The sequence below is a fragment of the Lepidothrix coronata genome, unplaced genomic scaffold (assembly GCF_001604755.1).
Source record: "Lepidothrix coronata isolate B3197 unplaced genomic scaffold, Lepidothrix_coronata-1.0 Scaffold95, whole genome shotgun sequence".
NCBI classification, from domain to species: Eukaryota; Metazoa; Chordata; class Aves; order Passeriformes; family Pipridae; genus Lepidothrix; species Lepidothrix coronata.
The window spans coordinates 831,468-837,881 of record NW_016690275.1 but is presented as its reverse complement, the minus strand read 5'-3'; positions in this window follow the sequence as shown (position 1 = coordinate 837,881).

Here is a 6,414-nt window from a genome sequence, read left to right as displayed (position 1 = left end):
CTGTGGACAAGGGAAGGGCTACAAATGTTGTATATCTGGACTTCTGTAAAGCCTTTGACATGGTCCCCCACAACATCCTTCTCTCTAAATCGGAGAGAAGTGGATTCAATGTGTGGATTGTTAGATGGATATGAAAGTGGTTAGACGGTCACATCCAGTGGTCAACAGCTCAGAGTCCCAATGCACATCAGTGACAAGTGGTGTCCCTCGGGGGACCAGTGTTATTTAGTATCTTCATTAATGACATAGAGGAAGGGATCAAGTGCACCCTCAGCAAGTTTGCAATTGACGCCAAGCTGAGTGGTGCTGTTGACACACCTGGAGGATGGAATGCCATCCAGAGGGACCTGGACAAGCTTGAGAAGTGGGCCCATGGGAATCTCAAGAGGTTTAACAAGGTCAAGTGCAAGGCGTTGCACCTGGGTCAGGGCAACTTCTGGTTGCCTACAGGCTGGGGGATGAACAGATCAAGAGCAGCCCTGCTGAGAGAGACTTGGGGGTGCTGGTGGATGAGAGGCTGGACATAAGCCAGCAACATGCACTTGCAGCCCAGAAAACCAGTCATGTCCTGGGCTGCATCAAAAGCAGTGTGGCCAACAGGTTGAGTGAGGGAATTCTGCCCCTCTGCTCTTGTGAGACCCGACTTGGAGCACTACATCCAGCTCTGGGGTCTCCAACATGGACTTGTTGGAGTGAGTCCAGGTGATGGCCACCAAGCTGATTAGAGCAATGGAGCACCTCTTCTACATGAAAAGGATGAGAGAATTGGGATTGGTCAGCCTGGAAAAGAGAAGGTTTTGGGGTGACATAATTGTGGCCTTCCAGGACCTGAAGGGAACCTACAAGAAAGATGCAGAAAAACTTTTTAAAAGGACATTCAGAGACAGGACAAGAGGGCTTCAAACTGAAAAAGAGTAGGTTTTGATTAGATTAGGAAAAAATTCTTTACTGTGAGGGTGGTGAGGCACTGGAATGGGTTGCCCAGACAAGTTATGGATGCCCCATGCCTGGAAGTATACAAGGCCTGGTTGGATGGAGCTCTCACCTGGTCTAGTGAAATGCGTCCCTGTCCACAGCAGGGGAATTGGAACTAGATGATCTCTAAGGTCCCTCTCAACCCAGGCCATTCTATGATTCTATGAAATTGGAATATGATCAGAGAACAACAATCTACATACATTGCTTATTGTATGTGAAAAATATTATTTAAGGTAAGGAAAGTCCTAGATGAAGAATAGATGAATAGGAATTGTCTTTAAATGTACCTACATTAAAAATTACTCCTAAAAATTAGAGCAGCCTCAAGCTGAAGAGGAAAGACAAGAACATCGTTACTTCAAAAATCAAATAGCATTGTGTATGAAGAAGATATGTGTGGTTTCTACCACAAAAAAGGCTATAGATAAAATCACATCAGAAATCCCTTCTAATTCCTGTTTCTCAAAAGAAAGTGACAGCACTGGGACAAACAAAAGGATCATTTCCAAGAGATTTGACTCTGATGTGTACAGGTATCTTTTTAGTTGTAGGCAGAAGACTGGTGGTAGCAGTACATACCAGAGTTGAACCCACCTTGGCCTTCTAGGATGAACTTAATAGACTTTCAGTTCTTCCCTTAATTTGAAATTGTACTTCTTAAAAAATAATATGAAGCCAATTTGTTTACTAGTATTATACATCTGTATCCTGAGCAATTAATTTTCTTCTGCTATTCTGGTGGAGATCTTGGTTTTCATTAATATAGGCATCTAACTGAGGGTAAAAGCTGAAGAAGGCTAGTAAAAATATTATCAATATTTATTGTGACGGTGGTAACATCAGCAAACCTGCTCACTTGCTCTGTGTTTTCCTCTATGATTTTTGCCAATTATCTAATATTGTTTTCTTTTCATATCTTCTTCTAAAGACAAAAGTAATAGTCCCTACCATCTCCTGTAAAATGCTGTGAAACCTGGCAAATCAAACTGCAATGTTTGGATGAGAAGTTTCTGTGTCCTAGAGCATGTCTGTTAAAGAAAATCCCATATGTAAAGTGCTGAAGATTTAGCATCTGGTAAAGAATGGTCAAAAGTCTCTGGAATTTTATTGTGGTTCACCTTGAAAGAAATGAATTGGCAGTAAAATCAACCACACTTTTAGGTTTCTTGAATAAGGCAGTCGTACACTTCCTCTTTCAGGGATGAACTATGAACCTACTAGACTCTCTATGAGAATCTTCACACCTTCTTCTGAAAAAAAGATAGGCTTCAAATGCTTACCTTTCCTGTTGAAATCGCCTGATTTATGCAAGTGTTGATCGAGCCTATAGTCATTCACGATGACTTTTAGACAATTTCCTATTAGTCTGTTGTGGTTTTGCATGCTGCAAAATCAGCTGGGGAGTTTTAAAAAAGGTTTGAAAGGAGGTTATGGGAGTTGAGTGCCCTGTCACAAGTGGAATTTGTATACTTTACATATATGTCTGGAATTAAGGCGTTATGGAGAATTATTGAAAAAGTGTTATGAAACACTGGCAATAATCTGAGAAATATACTTGAAGTCTTGATTTGTCTGGCAGGGTTTGCTCTCTGTAAACCTATGGTTTGTGCTGTTAAGATTTTATTTACATTTGATTCACTACAGAGTATATTTCTCTCATGAAAGTGAAATCCTAACAAGAAAACAACACATTGCCCAAAACCATATTGCTTTACCTGACTGGAGAGGAGCAATTTGTAAATCTGGGTATGAAGTTTATTATACCCTATGTCTGTGACACAAGTAACACATCTTTTAAATTTAAAAATAAGAAGTCAATTTCTTTTCCATTTTACTGTCTTAAAGTCGCTGTTGCATCTCCATTCTGGCCATGATTCAAACTTCACTAAAGTAAAGGATTGCTATCCACTGAAATCAGGAATTGGATTGGTCCCTAGTACATTTAACAGAGATATAAAACTTTTTTATAATGTTTAGCAAACCTAAGTAGCTGCCATATATGCCTTTTTGTGGTTAATTAGCACATACTCTTGCTGCCACAAAGGTTGCTGGAGGCAAAGTCTTGGGGTTTTTACTCTCTTTGACAAATGAGTTCCTGTATTGTATCTTGAAACTCTACCTGAAGATACTGGATGAGGTTTTCCTGCCACAGTTAACTTGCCCATAGCAGCCAAAGAACACAGGAAGTTTCCTCCTGTGGTTGAGAAATTATCCCTCATTTGCAACTGAACTGCTTTGCTCCAATGAAGCATAAATATTATATGTATAGTACAGTGCACTGCCTCATACTAGTAAATGGTGAGAAAAAAACTCAGTTGCTGGTACCACTATTTGACCATTTGAAAAGGCAAAGTAATTGCATTCCAATTCTTTCTGTGTATATGAGCTGTCTCAAATGGTTTTATTTTTTTACATTTATGGGCTTTTATATATTTACATTTAGATATATTCAGGTATTCAGTAGACAGCAATGCTAAAGTCACTTGCAAAGTAGAAGAAAATCATAAATGATCGAGGAAGTTGCCCAAAGACATGGTCATTTTAGAAAATGTCACCCTTAGCATTTCTCGTCCCCTTTGGCTGGCAAAGCCTGTTCTTGTGATCAGGTGGTAGCTGTAGTTTTTGCCAAGGTCAAGCCTGCTGTTGCTCCTCAGCTCATTAAGGCCTTCTTTTCCATGAATCCAGTGGAAAAATCCTTCAAAAACTTAGTAAGCAAGTGAACTGGATGCCACCCAGACAGATATGGAGATATGATTGTCAAGAAATCCTGTTTTCCAGAAGGTGGGATGAATTATTGGCACCTTATGGGTAAACAAAGCAGACTAATTTTTATTTGAGAGTTTAGATTCTTGTAGTCTGCAATGGGGCTGCATGAGGCAGCTGCTGGCACCTTGTGGTTGCCTTTGGCTGAAGATTTGATGGTCATTGTTCCAAAAATCCCTCATCTCCATGTTTGCTGGTGGCATCCAGTTGGATCAGGTGTTCTGGCTGACCAAGAATCTGAGATGAAACCTTTCACGCTCCCTCCCTCTACCATTAGTTGGAAAGTCATTTGAGGGGATTTATATGCTGCACGACAGTGCCTGAATTCCGCGGTCTTCTCCTGATGCACTTAGGCACACTAATTCCCACCTCTTCAAAAATGGATGTGGAAAGGGGCAGGGACAGGCTGGTTCTCAAATGTAGCTGCTTGGGTCAGTTTTGCAACATCTAGTATCAATTTCATTTGGGAGTAACTTAAGCTAAGTTTTTTTCTATAACATCCTTAACTGGGTATTTGTGTGGTTCAGGTAGTTTGTTTGTTTTTTACTTTTCAAACTGACTTAATAATGTTTGCCCTCATAAATATTCTCATCACAAAATCCCAAAATATTGTTTACTGAGCTCCTGAAGGCCAACACTGCAGAAGTAAGCAAACTAGCAATTTTTAAGGACAAGTAATAGGCGGTTTGGTTTTGCACCTCATTCCCTCCCAGAGTTTTCCGTTAGGAGACTTACGTGCTCAGGGTGTTCAGCTTGTACTTTTCACTCCTCTGAAAGCGGCTGGTTACAACTCTGTAACTCATCTTCATAAGCACATGTGACTTTTCTAACTCAGGATCAGGTCTTCAAGGACTCTGTATAGTTTGTGAGATTTGAAAACTGTACACATGTGGTCTGCCTACCTCCCCTTTCTGGCTCTGTTTACAACAGCAATTTGTATTATTCAAATCACCAAGGCCATCATGCCAAAACAGTAAGAGAAGCTCTCTACCCCAAAGACTTTCCCTTAGTGTTACTCGGGAAAAACATATGGGGATGGACACAGCCAAATAGGAAAGTGGGTACATATGGACAACATGACCTGGAACACTGACAACTGTGTATCTTTGTACACGTATATGTAAGTGGGATGTTGTAGGGTTTGTGTCTCCCAAAGGGGCCCTTGGAGCTAGGTGAGCTCATTTCCTGGTAAAGTAGTCTCACAGGGTTGTTTCATTGTAGCAAGTAGAAGGCCACAGGAGTAACCTGGCCAATGTACTAATGGGCTTTGTTTCCTGTGGGCTTCCTGCGCCTGGGGGGACACAGCCTGAACATAGTGTGACGCAAGGGAGGGAGAGGTGAGAAGGGAATAATGAATGGGTGAGCCAGAAAAGGGAGAAACGGTCAGGCAGAAGGAGGTGGACTGTAGTCACGAAGCAACTACTGAGCAGCCCGTAATAAAATATACACTTTACCCTAGGGGTTTGCAACCGTGTGTGACTGGAGAGAGGCCAGAGACCAAAAAACAATAATGAAAGAAATTAATCTGAGGAGCATATGAGAGGACACCAAGCACTTGGCACATATGAAGACAAATAATGTTAGACACACAAGACGGCATAAGGGGGAAGAAGTAGCACAAAGAGCATCGGAGTGGTCAAGGGCAGTGCAATTAAGGCTGGAAGAGGGAACCTATGAAAAAAGAGAGTCATGATGACTCAGCAGTGCTCCTTGTCCTCTTCCACTTGTGGCTGAGGTGGACAGCAGCCAGCCACAGCACTGGCAGAGGAGTGTTTCCACAGCAGAGCAATGGGATCTTCAGCTTTAGTGACCACCTAGAATGCTCAAAGCTTATGCCTGTCCTGTCAAGAGGACCTCTGTTTAATATCTGCATCCAGTGTTGGCATCATATCCTAAAGTCGGAAAATAGAGTTCTTCTAGCTCTAAGAGCTCTTTGCTTATGGCTTTCGGATGAGGCTCACATGGAAGAGCACCTCTTTGTCCTGCCAGAGGAGAAGGAATGCCTCTGGTTCAGCTTTTTGCTTTGTGCGCTAGTAGTCCCACTAGCCCTCAGAGCAGCGTGCTATCAGGTAACAAACCAAAAGCTTAATTTTTTTCTGCAGTTTAACTTTTTCCACTATGTCTTTTTCCTTGTGGGAATTTCAGTAGAATGAATGGCGTTCTTTAGAGGTATGGTATACATTTTTTTCTGAGAGTCACAGGCTCAAAAACCTGTGCTAGCATCAGGCAATTTTGTTTCCTGTCATTTATTACCCTGCTAGTATGAACACCTTTTTTTTTTTTTCTGAAGCACATAACTTGTGGTCAGCTGCATCTGGTACTACTAGACAATTACGGTAAATTTACATTTTACCAGTTGAAATTTCCTGTAAGCCTTCTGTGGGCTAGAAATATAAAATGAAACTAAGCAAGCATGTTCTAACAAATGAGAAATATTATTTTATTTGATTTATTTTGTTTGTTTTTTCATAACAGTATCTGGACTGACTGCTGTCATACTACAACTTGTGACAGGCACAGAAAAAGCCTATTGCAAATAATAATTTTAAGACATTGTCCTCTGTCACAATAAACCCTGACATTTTGTGGGGACTTATGGGTGGGGATGTTTCTAGTGAACAGTCTAGGAGCTTGCAAAAGATCTGTTTTACTCTGTGTAACATTCTTAATTTT